Raw genomic sequence first — 19,977 nt, 5'->3', positions numbered from 1 at the left:
CCAAAGCTCTTATGAGGAGAAATATATATCTATACCTTATAAGAAAACATAGCAAATAAAATTAAAATTTTTAACTATATTTTGAAAAAATAATCTTGGTGTTTTTTTTTCTAGACTTGTTCTCTATAGGTAATATCATAAGTCAATTTGTTTTTCATTCCTTGCATCTCAACTTAGAATCAACCTCCCTCTTAAAAACTCCCGTGAATTCCTCAAATTGAGGTTACATGCCTCTCCCTATGTGCCACCACGGGATCCCAAACTTAACCTACTAAGGCTCTTAACATCATGTATTGTATTGTCTATTTACTTATCTATATCCCTGGCCCCATTCCTTACTCCTCCCCACCCCAGCCCCCACTGCCAGCCCCCCTCCTCTCCGCCTCCCCAGCACAATATAAGCTTCAGGAGGCACAAGCTCATGTCTACCTTACTGACCATTTTACATCCAGCATGTAAAGTGTGAATAAATATTCATTAAATCAATTAATGATGTTATATTGAAGAATAAGCACACACAAATCATTGTTTGTTTAAGATAGAAAATTTATAATATACAGATTTCTGATGAATAATAAAAATGGTGGTGTGAATTTCAGGCACCACTTTGTTCTGGGGGCCTGAAGTTTGGTAACCATAACTGTCAGTTCTGGCAAATAATCTTAGTTCCCTTGCCTCTTCTGTATTACAAAATTACCCACAAATAAATATAAAAGAAAATAGAGTGCTTTATTAGTGAGCACACATGCCAAACAAAATTTATAATGTAGAGCAGGGAGATGGGAACATTCTCGAAGACTTCAATAACTCACATCTCAAACTCTGGGAGAAAGAAATTAAAAACAAAACAAAACTGAAAAAGCCATAAAGTCACAGCTCATAAGCACTGCAATCATTGGTAATTGATGCTACTGTGAATATCAGCAAGTTACTCACTGCAAAATACGGCTTTAACCAGGTAGCTCCAGGTTAGATTCAATCGCCAGTTTTATAATTGCCTCCCCTTTCTCTCCCATTCAAGAAAGCATATCAAAAGCAGTAAGCAAGAAGAATACCATTACAGGAGTAACCTTGAGTGCTTATTAACTTATATAGAAATATAAATCCTTCACAAACTTGGTACTATACTTCAATTATTAGTAATAACAAATCCTTTGCACTGTACCTCACAATTGATCACATCAATCATGGCATGAGAAACTCAGACCTAGAGCTGTAGCTCTCCAAATTTTTCAACTGGGGACAACTTAGGCAGGGCAAAAGTTCCCATGGCCCATATATTCCACCAATTCTACCTTTCAATTTAAAAAAAAAAAAAACCCTCAATAATAACAGACTAAAAAAGTAAAAATTTGAAAATATTAGTTAAATCAAGAATAGCAGCAATTGCAAATCACAATCAACTCAAGGTAGAATCTGGGATGCACCAATAACAAAGACCCTTCCTCCACAGTGGGAAGTCCAACTGTATGCCTGCCTATGTGCACATGCGCACATGCAGAGGGAGTTTTGCAGCGTTGGCCTATGAGCAAGCTATCTTAGTGGAATATCCAGCATCCTCTAGAATTCTGTAGTGGAATGCTCAGCAAAACCAAAAATATGAGTACCTAATTTTATTTTATTTTATTTTATTTTTTATTTTATTTGTTTTTGTTTATTTTTGTTTAAAATATTACAGATGTCCCTTTTCTCCCCATTGACCCACTCCACCCCGTCCCATCCCCCTTCCCAGTCCTTCTCCCCACCATTGTCCGAGTCCTTGGGTTGTGCATATATGCATATGAATTCTCTGGTTAATCTCTCCCCCTCCACCCACTCGCCCTCCTCCATCCCTCTGACATTTGTCAGTCTGATCCATGCTTCCATGTCATTGAATCTATTCTGTTCATCAGTTTATTAAGTTCTTTAGATTCCACATATAAGCAAGATCGTGTGATGTTTGTCTTTCTCTGCCTGGCTTATTTCACTTAGCATAATATTCTCCAGGTCCATCCATACTGTCCCAAAGGTGAGTACTTAATTTTAATAAACTCAATTATTTACCAGAAAGTAGCCCATAGTATGTAATCGTGAAAATCCAGGAACTCTAGAATAAAATGGTCTCGCATTGTCTGATTAATTCACTCAATGCCCATCACATGGATCCTTTCAGGCCTTAAGTGGACCACGCAGTCTACCTTGAGAAACATCGCAGCAAGGCAATCACCCCATCAACTGTTAATATGAGCTTCCAGCATGGCCCAACGCAGCCAGCTGCTTGTGAGGATATAAAAATAGGAACAGGCCCTGAGGAGCTTCCAATCTATTAGGTACTCTGTAAATAGTTAGAGATTATATTAGAGATCAAAGAGACATACATGACTAGTATTATTGGAAAGAATGAAATCTTTCTTTCGTGGTGGTGAGAATAAATGCAATCCTTTTCACATTCTGGTCTCAAGATTTGTTTTACTGTATCAAAAACTCAATAACCTGCATCGGCAAGTCACCCGTAAACACATGCAAGATAAACTGTAAATAGGAACAGGCCCTGAGGAGCTTCCAATCTATTAGGTACTCTGTAAAGAGTTAGAGATTATATTAGAGATCAAAGAGACATACATGACTAGTATTATTGGAAAGAATGAAATCTTTCTTTCGTGGTGGTGAGAATAAATGCAATCCTTTTCACATTCTGGTCTCAAGATTTGTTTTACTGTATCAAAACCTCAATAACCTGCATCGGCAAGTCACCCGTAAACACATGCAAGATAAACTGTAATAGGAGCAATGTCTTGGAGACCAGGTAACAGTCTGTGGTAATAAAACATGCCCAGCATCTGGGTTTTCAGTTTATTTGACTACAAGTGTGAATAAGCATGAACCATAATTGTATAATATGTGAGCTCAAGGCTCAGGAATATGTGTGTTGGTTAAAACGTAGCTGTAAAACACTACACTATGAAATTTTATTCAGCTCTTTAAATCTTTTACATCTGCTCAAAAATAGCTGCTATAAAAGAAAATCAGGCCCAGTGAATAATTCACAACACAAATGCTCTTGTGTGGGTGGGAGTTAAGTGGTGTTTGCCTTTGTCTTGTTGTCTGTGGTTAGATCTGCCATTATAACATAGACTCCTTTCTAAAACGGCAAACTGAAGATTCTAAATCAGCAACAGGCAGTTGCAGAGCTGATGGGAATTTGCTGGCTGCCTGGTAGCATCACAGAAACATAGGGCAGACTGCAGCAGGCTTTTGTCCCAAGTCTTTTCTTTGTCATTGTTTTTCTCTTCTTTTCTCTGTATAGACTGTAAACAGATTGTAAACTGTGTGACACTACAGAACCTGACAGGTAATTCAAGGCTATTTTTGCATTGTCCACCAGAGCATACAAATCTTGCTTTTCTACCAAAAACTGCTTGATGTGTGCACTTGACCTTGATGCCTATGACTTCATATATTTTTCAGAGACCGTTGAAGGTCAAGGAGCTAGGGGATGATAGTAGGAACCAGATAAATGGGTGCATTAATCATATTTTGTATTTTCTGTGTCTTATGATGTTTTGACTTTTTGGGAACCGTACAGATCTGGGGAGAGAGGGCCCCTTCCAGGGCCAGCTAATTCCTAGAGATAACATCTCACCCAAGAACACAACTTTCATATTCAAACCAACCAATCCTGAGCGCATATCCCTCAACCACCTCCTTTATCTAACTCTCATATACCAAGCCATACTCCTCTGCTCTGAATCATCCCAGGGCCAGGTACCAGGCAACTAGAGACCACCCCTGTAACCCAAAGCCAGCCAGAACTCGTCAATCTTAGCTGGTTACTCTGCCCTGCCTTGCCTTTTCGACAGAAAACCCAGTAAAGGTATTGGCCTGCGCTTTCCTCTTGTTCCTTTCTGCCTCTTGACCAAACCTGGTGCTCCCCATGCGGCCCTGTGATATGCCATGCCCTCTTCTCTCAAGAATTATAAGTAATAAATTCTTATTTCAATAGTATTGGCTTCTCTGTGTCTTCACCCAGTCACCTTTACAAATTAAAATCTCATGGGCACAAATAGGACAAAGGACTTCTATAGTCATTTTTAAGAACACAGTGGTTTGGCTTCAAATGTGGCTCAGAGACCAATCCACTTGCACAAAAGCATCGAGTGACTACAGCACACAGCCCAGGATGGGGGCCAGGCATCCTCTCTTCATTTCTGCCTATTTCCTACATGGCACAGGAATGCATGCGGATACACGCTCTCTTGTTGACTTTCTTTCATGACGTGAAAGTCCAGAAAACTTGTGTGACCTCCTGAAGAAAGTAAGAATGCGGATCTATAGAGGAAGTGAAAAGTGGAGCCTGCCCTCCTGATTCAACACGTGGAGCCAGAGTAACAACTCTGATGATGATGACAGCTGTGAACATGCAGCCATCGAGCGCCCTGGCTCTGTGTCCTGTGCTTCCCACGCATCATCCCACTGAACCCTCACAAGGCTACGAGATAAGTGCTGTTATTATCCCATTTTAGAGAATTTTGAACTGAAGGTCACTGGATGAAGGTCACATATTTGGTAACTGGTGCCCTGGGACTAGAGAAACCAAATCTGAATCCAGAGCCCATGCTCTAAATCCCTACCCTATATGACATCTGTCAAAACTGAATGAGGCTCCTTCTCCCATGACACAGGATTCAAGATCACAGTCCCTTTTGTGAATGAAATGTCAGTTTGAAGACCTCAACCTCTAGTTGGCATCTCTAATTGGCTGGTGGATGGTGCCATGTTGCCCTCCAAACCAAACATATTTTTGGTAGATATCCAGAGTGGGGCCAAGTCCAGGCAATATCGTGTAATAAGCAACGCTCTTGATTTCTAGTGACTGCTTTTCCTGGAATTCAGTGCCTTCACTTCCTCCCCAGATGACTCCACTCCCAACACTGTCCTCTGTGATCTAGGCCTTAGGCCCCTAATTATTTCTCTGCATCACCAAACTCATTAGAATTTCCATTCTCTCTTTTATTATTTTTTATTTTATTTTATTTTAATTAGATTCATTAAGGTGACATTGGTTAACAAAATTATATGGGTTTCAAGTTCATTCCTCTTTTTAATTTAAATCCATCAAGGACTCTGAATTCAAATACACTTCGCTTCTAATTCTTGCTGTACAGCTTGTAACTGTGTGACCTTGATCCCCACTTTCTCCATCTATAAAAGTGCTATAGTAGCACAAACTTCCTTTATTACTAATAATAAAACAAATTATCAAGTATCCAAATATTAAGTTACACAGCTCAAAAGGCATAGAAAATATTAGCTGTCTGCTCAACTCATTAGCAAAAGTCCACTTCATTTTTTTTTTTATTTTTTATTTTTGCAAGAGAGAGAAGGAAGGAAAAAAAATCTCACTTCAAACAAAAATAAGTTGGTAAACAACTTCAGAAAGTATAAAAATACAAGAATTTCTAAATTTTTATGATTAAGAATTGTTTTAGCTACAAGAGTTAAAGCATTTCCGCCTTTAAAAAATTTATTATATTAAAGAGCTTATTCTATGTGTTCTGCCCAAGACAAAGGCAATGTTTTACTAAAAATACTTTATAGCCCCCTCCCATTTTTTTCTCAGGGCCTCCCTATAATTTTTGCAACCCAGTGCAAACATTAAAATGAACTGCAAGGCTTTTTTTGTCTGGAGACATTAAAAACATGTAGATTTTCAAAATAGGGACTTTCCATAACAGCACAAAATGAGACTTATCGAAAGACATTAAATAATTTCTAACAGTTGGCATAAACAAAAAGTTGAGCAAACCTTGGAAGTGGATGCATACTTGCATGAATGTGAGAGATGTGAACGTAAAGTGAGCGGGCAAATAACCGTACAGGCCCTAGGGTCTGTATTTGAAACGGCTGAAGGGCTAAACCACATAAGGCCCAGAGTGTTCAGAGTTCCTGGGATTTTAGTTCTGTATGATACTAAAAATATGCAAGTATTGTGCTGGGTATTTTGGCACCTAATCTTCCTGCATTTCTTACATATTGATAAGATTCTGGCCTTAGAATAAATTTAAAGATATAACTCATGATCTCAAGAAAAGTCAACTGGTACATTTTAAATGCTGAGCAGTTAGAATCTTTTGCTAAGTGTCAAAACAGGTTGCTCATAACCCAAACACAGAGGTTGCAATTCTGTCAGATGTGTGACCTGGTAAAACTGCTTTGCAGCACTCCTATGGGAGCTTCATTAGACTTATTCACCAAGCCAACATGTTGGCTAATACATATGACGAATTAGGTCCTGTCTCGAGTTCCACTTCCAAGGCAATGGCATCAGGCATGGCTGTTTTATTTAATACAGCAGTTGTTTCTATGACCACTGGAGTCTTGGAAGCACAGCCACATTTTAGGACAATATTTCTCCAAATAAAAAAGTTGCTTGCTGTTAAAAGTTCCATGCCACTTTTGTCTTATGAACTGTACTGCATCTCATATTTCATTCCACCTTCCACTTATGCCAGGGCAACAAGCACCGGAGCTCTCCCAAGGCCTGCAACACAATGAACAGCAATACAACAACCAGGTTCTTCATGAAACTTAATTTTTGCAAGACTTTCCCGGTCATCAGCAGTCTGGCAGGATGGTGGTGCACCGTCATCAAAAGGCCAATCAAGAACATGGATGCCTTCTTTCCCCACAAGGATAGTGTCATGAGTTGCTTCCCACACTCTTACTATCCTGGTAACTCCATACTTCTTAAGTTCCTCTATAAATTTGTGTAAGGTCGCATTGGTTGAATTGTGTGTAATAAGAAATCTCATGTTCTTATACGTGACTTCCACAGGAGCTGGGCGGCTCATTTGCACCGTTAATTTAGTTAAAAACCACTCAGTAGGGTTATGAAAGAATTTAAAAATTGAATATAGAAATGATGCAAAGAAACAGAGTCTACTTCAATATACTCCACTTGAAACTCTCAGTGCTTTGAGTATGAAGTTGGAAGTAATGGGAAATGAAATGAACCTCCTAACAAGAAGCAGCAATTCTTCAATCCAGTAATACATGTTTCCTATATAACAAGTAACATAACATATATTCTAAGTAATAACACTAGTTTCTGGAGCCATGGAGGAGTCAGCCTCTTTACAGTATGGACATACTGAACGAATGTGGCTTAATAAACCAGCCATGAAAGTAAACACTGGCTTGGCACGTCTGCTAGGAATTCAAAAGCAATACAGGGAGTTCTGATACACCTAGACGGTAGAATAAAGGAAAATTAAGCAATGGAGTTAATATGAGAATGCAGTCTACTTTACAGTTTTGCCAAATGTTTGCAGCTCTCATGTCACTAAATTCCAGAAAGAGTATTTTTAAATAAATTCAGCAGAAATGATACAGGGGGAAAAGCAGGAAACCAAGCATCGTAAGACAGAAGTCCTTATCTGCCACAGGTTAGTCATGTGACTTTGGACATGCAACTTGACCTCTATGGGTGTCAGTTCCCTTCTCCATAAAATAAGAGAGGTGAACTAGACTCTGACTCCACCATTGTCCCTCCCCTTGTTCTCTGGAATATATTGTTGCCACAGTAATTACAATTGCCCCCAAGTAACATCATATAGCAGAGTCTAGTCACGCACAGGAATGCCAGACACTGTGACTGTGAATTCTAATCCCTCTGTGGTCACACCCTCATTGAATGACCTTGGGCAGGGCACCTAACTTCAGCTGTCTCAGATGCCTCATCAACAAAAACCTCCAGGAATTTATAGGATCACTTTCCAACTCCTTACATGCACAAGTTGCCCTCCAAATGCTTTTACAATGTTTAACTTGGGACCACCCAGGACAAATCATGAAATTAGTCTTGTTTCCAGAATAATTCTCAGTCATGGTACGTTCTGACCGCCAACATAGAAGCCTAAATCTTTCTATTAAAATCATATAACTATCTTTTGAAGGAGGGCAAGTTGAAATGAAAACTTAAAAGGCTGAAAATTTTGTGAAATTTGTGAAAAAGTCAAGGCTAGGAAGGAGCTCTGATATACTTGGAACCACCATGATTTCAATAATCTTAAATAAATAGTGGAAACCAGGGACAATTACTGCAAACTTTCAGCAAATATTTTTGAGATGTGTCTTAAAATAGGATTGGCACTATAATTCCTGTCCTAAATTTAATGGACAAAAAGGCAAACATTTCTGTTAATAATAATAACAAAATAATGACAGCTGTCATTCATTATGCAAATATTAAGTTTTAGGCACTATGCTAAGGGCATTACATGTCATGTCCATTAGAATGCTTTCAGCTGCAAGTAAGAGTACTTAACTAAAATGGGCTTACGCATTAGGAGTCCCCTATCTCATAACCATTGGTGAGGAGTGGCTGGTCCCAGAGCTGGTTGATTGAGCAGAATGACAACATCACAGAGGACCCATCCTTCAACTCTGTCATTCCCAGCACATGAGCAGCATCTTCCCGGTGTATACACAATGGCTTCAGTGATTCCAGGTTCCACATAGAGACTTCAACATTGAGAAAATTACACTTCCTACATGTCTCTTTCTATTGGCTGGGTCCCTACAGATTTCCTTCACATTTCATTGTCCAGGATCAAATTATTTACCCATACCTAAATCAATCAATGGAAAGGGGAATGAAACCACCAATATCCTTTTGGACCAATCACAATTCACCCCTGGCTCACCTTCCTTGAACACATGGAATGGTGACCACTCTACCCAACAAAACTGGGCTCCACAGGAGGGATGGGCTAGGAAATGGCAATTGAATAGATAAACAACTGTGTCTGCTACACATATGTTATCATTTTAATAAATCATCCTCTAAAGAGTTATTATCCTCATTTTATAGATGAGAAGTCAAGTGAATTGCCCACAGAGAAGTAAAGCGCCAATAGTCGCACAGCTGGAAGTTGGGAAATCCTATATTTTTAATGACCATAATGACGATTCTGAAATTTCAGCATCCAAGAAACATCAGGAGAGTTTAGCAAAAATGAAGATTTATAGACTCCACACCCAGAGATTCTGATTCAATAGTATAAAGAGCCCTCATTCTTTATTTTTAACAAATAATCTCAGTTAATTTGGATGCAAGTGTTCTACAAACAGCATTTCATGAGAGAGCATAGGGTTAGCTATCATTTGGGCAAAAGTCTGATTTAGAACAAAAACCAGAACACCTTGATTCTCTGGAAAATGCAGGCCTATCATCTCTGAAAGTCATCCATCTGTCTTACCCACAATCATAAAATACCACATTGAATTCTCTCTATAATCTACATAGGTCATGCCCTTTGTATGTCCAGGTCTGGTTCCCTAATTTTAAAAAGCTACAGATAAAAGATTCAGATGAGGGAAACAAGTTTCAAGAGGAATCTGAATAAGTCTTCTAAATAACTATTGTAGAATTTGGGAAGATTTAGGGTAGAAAATAATCAACTCTTTGGGGTAGGAAAGGGTGGGGGGAGCCATCATAAATTTTCAAATATTGACTAGGCTGTCACCTGTAATGGATGCTCAGAGGTAGAATCAATGATCAGAAATTATGAGGAGGCTCATTTTGTTTTATTACAAGGAAGAACAGTCTAATAATTAACATTGTGCAACAATGAAAAGGGTGCTCTGCTTCACAAAGCATTCTGAACACGCTCAAGCAGAGGCTGGTGGACTGAGCGTCTGCCGCCAGTGTTGTAAAAGGGATTCCTCAATGGAAAGGAAGGCTCTGCAGATGACTTGTAAGATATGCTGTGATCCTCCCATCACATCCTCTGCAAACTGACCTGTGTTGGTTTTTACCTTGGTCATTTCTGCTGAACACCTTGGAGTGCAATTTCGTTTCTAATTTAATTTTATTAATATAATCAATGTATAATTATTTCATTAACACCATATATTGTGTTATTTCATTAACACATCGATGCTCTTATGAAGACTCCACCGCCAGACCACAGGCCTCCTTATAACAAAGATCGCCCCAGAAGGACCTAGGAGATAGAAACAAACCCAGTACAATAAGGCAACACCAGCTCAAATAACAGGGGGGATGTCTGGGGTGTCCACAACTCCCTTATGCCACCAGTTTCTCCATACCACATTGTGGGTCTACGTAAGACAAACAATCGCAAGGTACAAACTGCCTTTCAAAAATCACATTCATCGGTGAGTATTCACACAACCTTGAACCGCAAATCTGTGACAAAACTGTTTCCCAATATGCATGTGCTGTTCTCACTTTGTACCTTGTGGTTGTTAAGCAGGGCATGTTGGCTGGCACTTTGACATACTTACTGCAAAACAGCGCCTGAACGAATCCAAGGGACACTTTTCCAAAACCGCCAGTTTTAATCTTAGATCAAAGAACAGCTGGCAAGTGAGAGGCAGGTGGAGATGGACAGTAGTGGAGTAAGCAGGGGAATTATTGAGAATTTTAGGTTTTTCTCTCTTGCAACTAATATATCTTGTATGTTGCCAAAGTTGGCAAATCACTGACACTTGGATGCTAAGAAAGAGCTGCTTCTTTCCCGGGGCCCTACTCCTTGGCTATCAGGCTTGGCCTAAAGCGCTCGCAGGCCCTCTCCCACGGGTCCTTTCACCCCCTTACTGCTTTTCAACCCTTTGGTTTTCCCCAGCCATAACCTGCGCAGTCTTTTCAGCTGCTCTCGGGAAAGGAGTCAGGGATCAATAATTCTCAGACGTTATAAAATGGCACATCCCTGATGGCATGGTATAGGAAATAAAAGCCTGAGGACTCTGAACTAAACAGTAGAATAATGGAAGCCAACTCAGCTTCATACTCCAAATCTAGACAGAAGTGTTATTTGGTAAAAGCACCTACTCAGCCTTGTCACTAGTTCAGCACCCACACCACAGTACAGAGGAATAATTCTGTAGAACAAGGACAGTCATCACGAGAGACACTGACGATTTCCCCTTGGCAAATGACAAAACAAACGAAAGTCACCCCCAGGAGCTCACTGATGCTCTAGGCTCCTTGATAGGAATTAAATACTTCAGAGAAAGCTACTATATAATTACAAAATTTTGTTTAAAGGACTTTTTTTTTCGTAATTAGGCAATAGATAACAAATTTTCTCAAAACATGTATTCTCTTAGACCTCACAATTCCACTTACGGGAATTTATTCCTAATAAATAATCAGGAAGGGGTACAAAGATATATGTATTTCAAAAGTCATTGTAGCTTTAAAATACATTTATAGTGTAAATTTTCAAACGTATACAAAAGTAAAGAGAATAATGTAATGACCCACCAATGTATCCACCACCCAAGTTTATTGTTTACCAACACTTTGCCCAGTTTTTGTTTCATTTACCCTGTTGTTATTTTTGCTGAAATATTTTAAAGCAAATACCAGCCATCCTGCCATTTGACTCTTAAGTACAACAGTTTGAATCACTAAACAATAAGAATTTTTTAAAATTAACATTACCCTCATATCATCCTGTTACTGTCCAAGTTGTCAATAATTTCTTAATATCATCTAATACCCCTTCACGTATAATTTCAAACCATCAAAAATTACTTGTTCAGTTTATTTAAATCTGGATCCAAAAAGTTCCATATACTGGATTTAATTGTTAATTCTATTAAGTCTCTGTAATCTATAACAATTTCTTCACTTTTCATTATGCTATTTATTTGTTGAAAAAATTCAGGTCATTTTGACCTGTAGAATTTCTCATATTCTGGATTTGGCTGATTGCATTTTTCTTGCGCCATTTACTATGCTCCTCTATCCCCTGTAAACTGGTAGTTAGAGACAAAATCTTGATTGAATTGAGGTTCTTTTGGGGAAGGGGCAAGAATGCTTTATAGGTGGCTCTGTGTACTTCATATTAAATCACATCAAATGGACTTAAGGCCTGTTCACCCCACTTTAGTGATGTTTACATTGCTTAGGGGAGTCAAATGTTCTTAGTCTAATCCCTCAATAATACATTTCTCATCAACTTTTCACCTGCTGCTTTTAACAGGGACTTGACAATCATTGCCTGGATCGATTATTTGGATAAAGATTTAAAAATGGTGATATTATAATTTTATAATACCTAATTGTTTTATTAGATGTGTTTCTTCTATAATGAAGCAGCTTTTACCCACCATCCTGCTTTTTATTTTCAAAAATGTCAAGATTACAATACAGGGTGGGGCAAAAATAGGTTTACAGTTGTGAGCACACAAAACACAGAGTTTATCTTGCATTATTACTTATTCATTATGGTATTATTTTCCATAAGAACAACTGTAAATCTACTTTTGCCCCACCCTGTATAATGAACATTCACACACACTCACCTAGATTTACCAGTTGCTAACATTTTGCCACATATACTTCATCACTCTCGTTATATATATTTATTTTTGCTGTTCCATTCCAACTATATCGTAGACATTCTGATACTTTACCTTTAAATACCTTAGCCGCTGTGTCCTAATAACAAGAGCATTCTCCTCACAGCCACAATCACTGAACTCAATACATTTAGCATTGATTCAATGTCATCTAACACAGAATTCAAGAAAAATGTTCCAAATTAGCACAGAATGGTCCATATAATATATTTTTTAAAATTCAGTATCCTATCAAGGTATACGCACTGCAGTGTTATTATGTCTGGTAATTCTCTATTTCTATCCTTCTTTCTACATTTATTAGCTGGTATTTTAAAGCTTCTATTTCCCTGTTACTGTCATTATTCTTTTAGATGCTTGAATGGGCCCAAAGTTGTCCAATGGGAGCCCCTTTAGTCTGGTTTCTGTATAGTTTCCACATCATCTTATTGGTCTTTGAACACTTCTTTACTTTCCAGCACAAGTGACTCCAGGCTCACCTTGTACTTTCCCTGTCTCAGAGCTAGAACCAGCTATTTCTCCAAGGAGCCCTAGTTATCTTCAGTGAACAATGATATTTAGAAACCAAGATCTGGATTCAAAGTATGCTCACTGCTGGTGGGATGTCACTATTTCCAGACCCTTTCAGTACACAGAGATAAGAAATACATTTTCCTCAAAATAACATGAGTTCATATCTCCAATTCAAATCCAATATCATAGAAATCTTCCTCTCTTTCTTCCATTTTTTATTTTTATTTTCTCCCACAATGAGAACCCTAGTTTCCAAAAAGTTTAAGATATTTCCTCATTTTCTATATGGTTCAACATGCACAAAATAATCTCGATATCACTTATTATAAAAAATAAAACCTAAGTAAAATGAAATATTTATTTAAAGTTGTTTCTGTTTATAGAGTATATTCTATGAAGGTGTATTAAAAATGTTCTTGAACTAATTCCATTTTCTATGTAGTTATACTTGATATACAACTTGATATGCAGATATAGGTTCATCTGTTTCTGTTTACAATCAATTTTAATGTTTGTCCTTTTTATTCTTTTGGATTTAACTTTAATTTTTTGAATATGTATAGTTTTTACATGGTTCAAAAGTCAAAACTGTAGCACAGCCGTGCGTGGCTCAGCAGTTGAGCATCGACCTAGGATCCAGGAGATCGGGGTTTGATTCCCGGTCAGGGCACATGCCCGGGTTGTGGGCTTGATCAATGACTCTCTCATCATTGATGTTTCTGTCTCTCTCTCTCCCTCTCCTTTCCTCTCTCTGAAATCAATAAAGATATAATTTTTTTTAAAAAGTCCAAACTGTATAAAAAAGTAAACCCAGAGAAATTTTAGTCTCATTTCTATCTTTTTTACCCCTGTTGCCTCCAGCCCTCTTAAGTGTCTATTTTTGTGTGTAGATTATAAGAAAAATATATTTCAATATTTAAGAAAGTTTATATTTTTACCAAAGTGTTTACTTTTATACTAATACTTTTTTAAATGGTCATAATCCCAATTTTTTTTTTGCAATTGCTTTAGACTTTAAATGGTACCTTTTGGATCCCACTTATTATTATTATGTACTACCTACAAGCAAATCAATGGTCTTATTTTACTTTTTATTTTTCTTTTCTCCAATGTTTTCAGTTGTGTTATTCCTAATTAATCAGAACTTTTAATATTTACCTGCTATTCTTCCACCTTTCCCCCATCTTTGTTTAAGTCTTAGACCTGGATTTACATACCATCAGCATCAGGGTTTGTGCTGCTCTTTCCCCATCACCTTTGGCGGGATACAGCTCATCTGTGGATGAGATCGTGATTACATAGATTCTGACCTCTTGCATGTTTAAAATTATTTATCTGTAGCCTTGATATTTAAAGGACATCTGGGGTAGATAATACAGTCTTGTTTTTATTTATTTTTATTTTTTCTTCTTTTATTTTTCAATTAAAGTTTACTTTCAATATTATTTTGTATTAATTTCAGTTGTATAGCACAGTGGTTAGACAATCATATAATTTATGAATGTCCCTCCCATTATTTCCAATACCCACCTGACACTGTACATAGTTATTACAGTATTATTGACTATATTTCCTATGCTGTACTTTATATCACCATAACTATTTTGTAACTACCAATTTGAACTTCTTAATCCCTTCATCTCTTTCACCCAGTCTCCCAACCCCACTCCACTCTGGCAACCAAAGTCTGTTTTCTAACACAGCCTTGTTTTCAAAAGTGGAAATGAAAACAGTCCAAGTAATCAATAACCAGGGAGTGGTTAAATAAATAAATTACGGTCAGTTAAAAAATGGACCCTGCTCCATAAAGCCATTATACGTGCTCCAATCACTGTGGGAAAATAGAAAATGGTATACACCTGGAATGGTCAGATTTGTGTTTTTAAAGTACAAGGATGCTATGTGCATGTGTGTTTAGCAAAAAGCAGGTCAGACATATGAAACAGTTAACAGTGATTTTCTCTGATTAATAGAATTATTGATGATCTTTAGATTCTCCTTTATGCTTTTTTTCAGTTTTTAAAATTTTAACTTGTGGGATTAAAGAGAATACAATCTTTTTTTAAAAACTAAACAAAGATCTAAAGTTTCCAAGGTTCATTTTTAACGTGTGGGTTTTAATCAATACCACAAGACGCAGTGTAGGGAAGAAAGAGCAGCGTGATCTAATTAGCAAGCTCGGGTCTTGGTGCCCTGCCTGTGCTAGGTACTCAATCAGTTTTTGCTGGTAATGAAGAAAACTAAAATTAGCCCATTTTGAGCAGATTCATCCTGGGCAGCACAGTTAACTTTTCTAAGTCAAGCTCCAGCCTCCAGGGCTGAGGAAATGAAGCGGTGCACCTGTCACAGCGCCAGCCTTCTGTCTGGCAGGTAGTAGGAGGGAAGATAGATTATGAGCACCTTGTTCTTGGTAACTAATTGGGATACATTCAGTTTTACTTTTTCTGAAGAATATGAAAACAATCTGGACAAATATTCAGGAAAAAGAACCCAAGGCAGCCTATGAGAGAGTGTTACAAACAGAGAGGAAGAAAGAAAAGAGCAGAGAGACGGTCAGAGAGAGAAAGGCCAGACAAATTGTTTAAAGATCATTAGAACCTAGAGTAGCTAAGGCTTTTCTGCTCACTGGTAAGAGTGGAGGAAATCTGTACCCCTAAATCATTACTATGTTCTAATATAAAGAAGTAAATAAATATACACCTACTTCTGTAAGTAATCATTACAGGATAGTAAACTCATCACTGGTCTCACAACAGCAGCCCCCAGTGGGGCTGACCATGAACAACTGAATCAGAATTTGAATGTGGATTGTCAGGCCTAGAATTAAAAACAAACAAACAAAAACCATAAAACAACAAACAACAACAACAACAAAACATCCCTCCAAATGATTATGATGCCTAGTCAGGTTTAGGAACTTCTGGTCTATTCGTAGGACCACCATCTATGTCACCTCCCAGGACAGTCCCAGACTAATTATTATGAGAACCTCCTATTCTGACACAAGTCCCCCCGCAGAGATGAACATCGTGTGCTCTCCAACCCCTACCTCACCCAAAGGCGCTCCCAGGAGGATGGCCTTGGACCATCACTTCCATTGTACGACTGGACACAAGACTTAGAGAAAAAACACCCCTTCAACTTAAATTCACATTAAATGTCAACCAATGGTCAGATGCTCCCTGAGAGGAGAATTTGATGAGTGGGGAGGACTAAGGCATAACTTTAAGTGGGGGGACCTGGGGCATCTCAGACAATTGCTTCTGCTACTTTACCATTTTGTCAAATTGAGAGAGTCAGAAATAAATATGGATTTGACTTTATCTGCCAATTATTTAAGAACCTTTGCTCATTTCTTCTTTACCTCTCTTTGAGCCCCAGTTTCTAAAAGAGTCAAAATAAGAAAGTCATTTGACAGTGAGGTAACATTGCACTTCAGCTGCTGAGAAACCAATCAATACTCCCCATCGAGTTAATGTGTCATCCGATTTTATGTTCCTTTGTGCTGGTTTAATCCAGATCTGTTACCTGTAAAATAAGGACATGCAAAGATAAAGATAAGGACTCAAGTGTTCTTAAAAGTATTCACATTATAAAAATGTAAGATAAAATATTTTAAGTCACACCCCTCATTACACCGAGGACACTCAGTATACTCCAGGACCCGCATTATATCTGCCATTATATCCCCTGGCACCACTTCTCTGCAGCACCAGGCAGCTCTCCTCGACCAGACACTCCAGGCATTTTCATCCTTCCTGTCTTGGTTTTTCCTATTCCTAATGGGGGCCTTGTCGATAGAAAGGATGTTTAGATAAATTAATATTCAAGCTACCAAAGTTACAAATCTTAAGACCTGATTTTTATTACTTTCAGCCCAAACTATAACACTGTTTATAAAACTAGTAAAAAGAATATCACTTTCAAATTTTCTCTGGCAAGTTTTTAGAAACTCCAGTTGACAAAATGAACTGCTTAATCAGTCACATTTACAAATTTAATCAATTAAAGTCTTAAACTGCATTTATAAATGTAATGTACTCTAATTTATTTTTACATGCTTCCAATGTCATATAGGACATTGGAGGCGTGTAACAAGGTCATATGGTTTGCAACCATAGGAAGCAAAAACTTTCCTAGCATTTAACACTCTCTTGTTGCAACTCTAATCAAATAAACTTAAAAGCGTCGTAAATTGAGTTCTGTTAAATATGCCAGTTCTCTTTAAGAACTTAATCAACCTTATATCTTTCAACTTAAAATCTCAAGATTAAAATGTTACCCATTTTATATTGAAATCACAAGAAAATCTTTTAGGGTCAGAATATGCTACATTCTCCTAAAATAGCAAAGCTACTGGCCATTTTTAGAGAAGCTTAATTTGGGTAGATGGAATTCAGCAACCCCCAGCCTAGGCTGGACTCCACTAATCTCTTTGCTGCCTGATTGAATTCTGCATTCTTTTCATATTCTTTTTGTCCAGCTTTGTCCACAAAAGCCCCCATCTGTCTAGAAGCCATCAACCTTTTTTATTTAGTCCAAAATTTGACCAAATCATAGTTACTCCTTAATGTTGATGTGTTAAACCCTAAAAATCCCTTTGAAATGCACATATGCTAACTTGGATGGAAATCACACCACCACCATTAGCACACACACAAGAAGTGGCACAATGAGGTAACAGGCTTTTATGCAATGAGTTTCAATGTCTCTTAAAAACATTTTTTGTTGATATTTGTTTAGAACACTCTGTGGCAAGAACACAAGCCTTTTTGTAAGCAGTGCTTGAAAGGCTTGTCTCCAAGGCCATTACACACTCAAGATATTGCTAGGAGAAACTCTGTTGTATGAAGACAGAGCTGGAAGGAATTTAACGATCATTGGGTCCAACCTCGTGATGTACAAAGAGAAAAACTAAGCTCCAGAGAGAGAGGACAGGGAGGGGGAATTCCTTTGCAGAGTGTCTTCTATGTTCCTGGCACTGTGCAAGTTAACCTTCAATTAGGCTGCGCAGAATGGTGCTTGACAATCCCTTTCCAGTCTCTTTCTCCCTCTGACACATTCCAAATGTTACCATGCATGGGTGCTTGCTCAGGTCCACCCATGTCCTTGCTCTGCACTTAGTAGACAACCAGGCCTTCCCATCCACTGACTCGATGGAAGCAGTCAGCCACTCACTACTCAGGTTTCTAAATCAACCTCACATGTAGCTAAAGTCCTTGTGAAGGGAAGTCAAATTGTGGCAGACTGAGAGGTGAAAAAAGGTAAGTAAATAGAGATCCTCTTTCTAGAAATTTAGAGAAGAGAAAGGAGCAAGTTTGGACAGAAGCTGGATAAGGGTGCAGGGTCAAGGGGAGGATGAAGAGAGTTGAGCATGTTCATGGGGAACTAGGAAGTGGGTGCAGAGACAGGGCAGAGGGGGGGTGATTGACAGAGCAAGTCCCCAGAGAAAGGGGGATGGTTGAATTTGAAGGAAAGAGAGGTACTTCATTCTACAAAACAGGAGGAAAGAAGCTGGAGATGGGTGTAAGTACTACTGAGGATATTAATGAAAGAAATAGTTCAGAAGATCACCCTAGGATCTGGGTTAAGTGAAAAGGTGAATATAGACTCAGTGAATGTGGAAGAATCTAGGATCTGAACACCTCCAGGAACTAACTAATAGAGGTGAGGACATAAATGAACTGGAAGGACATCGGAGTTTAAAATTTCAGGATGGGACAGTCCTGAGTGATGACAACACATGGCAGGGCTGTTAAAAGGCCAGCATGGCAAAATATAGGCCAAGTAGAAATACTGGGCTTGAAGGTCAAGAACAGAGGAGCCAGTGGGTCAGGAGGGTCATCGCATGGACACTGAAGTCACCCAGGCTGACAGTTCACAGAATTGGAGGGAGAGAAAGGTCATGAGCCTGCTGCCAAAATCTTTTGTGAATACAGAGACTGATCAGCAAGTTGACCCATGACAGGGATGACATGGAGATGACATGTGAACCTCAAAGCCAAAGAGAGTTTTATAGAAGAGGGTGGAACAGTGGGCTGGCAACAGCTTTGGAGAGCAAGGGAGACATTAATTCCCAACTTCCAGCCTGAGGGGCAGAGGATATGTGAGAGGGAGCCCCTTTCCCTTGAGAATGATACAAGGGAAGCAGGAATCTCAGGGGAGACTAAGGTTTTAGTTGACAGGGAAGATAGGGAAAATATTTAGTAGAAATGTTAAGAATATAGGGACTCTGTTGGTCATGGAATAGGTTCCAGAAGGCATGATTGAAAGGTGAGAAAGGGAGATAGGAGAGATACAAAAAGCATCCTGGGATGATACTGTGTAATAGAATAAAGACTAAAAAGGTCAGCATCCAAGGCAGTGGCTCAGGATTTGAGGGATAGGAGGCAAAGAGACCTCTGGCCTCAGCTTAGCTGTGTGACCTTAGGGGAGTTATTTGCTCTCTCTGTGCCTCAGTTTCATCATTCTAAAATGAGGATACTACTAGTACTTGCCTCATAAGGTTGTTGTTGCCCTGAGGATTAAATGTGTTCATACATGTAACATACTTAGAAAATTGATCAGCATATTGTTAGTCTTGAGAAAACACTTACTTTAGAAGGTAAAAGATTCCCACTCCACATTTTCCCTCAAGTGATGGACAGTCAATTATATTAAACTCTGAACAACATACCTTCACTTCCTGTGATTTACATGCAGCAAAAACCCAGCATGCAAAAAAAGAAAAGAAAGAACAGAAACAGGTCTTCCAGAGTCATTGACAGATTCAATTTCTTGCAAATACATCCTATGACATTTAACTATTATCTGTTCCTTGAAAGAAAAGAGATGAAAAAGTTGGTTGAAGACAGTAAGAATCTAGAGTTACAAGATGGACAGTCAATAGAGTCTACCTTGTATACAACTCAACAACAACAAAATCATTAAATAACTGGACTAAAATATGGGCAAAGAACTTGGATAGACATTTTTCAAAGATGACATACAAATAGCCAATAAGCACATGGAAAGATGCTCAGCATCACTAACCATCAGAGAAATGCAAATCAAAACCACAATAAGTTATCACCACACACCCACCAAGTG

At 38.4% G+C, this 19,977-nt stretch overlaps 1 long non-coding RNA gene and 1 pseudogene across 3 annotated transcripts in view; both read right to left on the bottom strand.

Moving 5' to 3' along the window:
- LOC308554043 overlaps positions 1-19,977 on the bottom strand; it is an 89,809-nt gene that overhangs the window by 44,821 nt on the left and 25,011 nt on the right. The window contains exons 2-5 of one of the 2 annotated variants that reach the window (XR_013998329.1): positions 16,350-16,416; positions 15,593-15,705; positions 14,106-14,164; positions 8,905-9,986 (exon numbers count right to left, since the gene is read on the bottom strand). This is a non-coding gene — a long non-coding RNA (uncharacterized lncRNA). Of the gene's footprint in view, positions 1-8,904; positions 9,987-14,105; positions 14,165-15,592; positions 15,706-16,349; positions 16,417-19,977 lie in introns of those variants that run through there. The other variant, XR_013998330.1, reaches the window with a different exon arrangement.
- LOC308553567 (protein tyrosine phosphatase type IVA 1 pseudogene) lies at positions 6,319-6,830 on the bottom strand (annotated as a pseudogene). Its single transcript has one exon. The product of its transcript is annotated as a protein tyrosine phosphatase type IVA 1 pseudogene (transcript).

The sequence above is a fragment of the Miniopterus schreibersii genome, assembly GCF_964146895.1.
Source record: "Miniopterus schreibersii genome assembly, chromosome: 2".
Lineage (NCBI taxonomy): Eukaryota > Metazoa > Chordata > Mammalia > Chiroptera > Miniopteridae > Miniopterus > Miniopterus schreibersii.
Note: the sequence above shows the minus strand (reverse complement) of the source record. Positions and strands in the feature narration are given on the sequence as shown.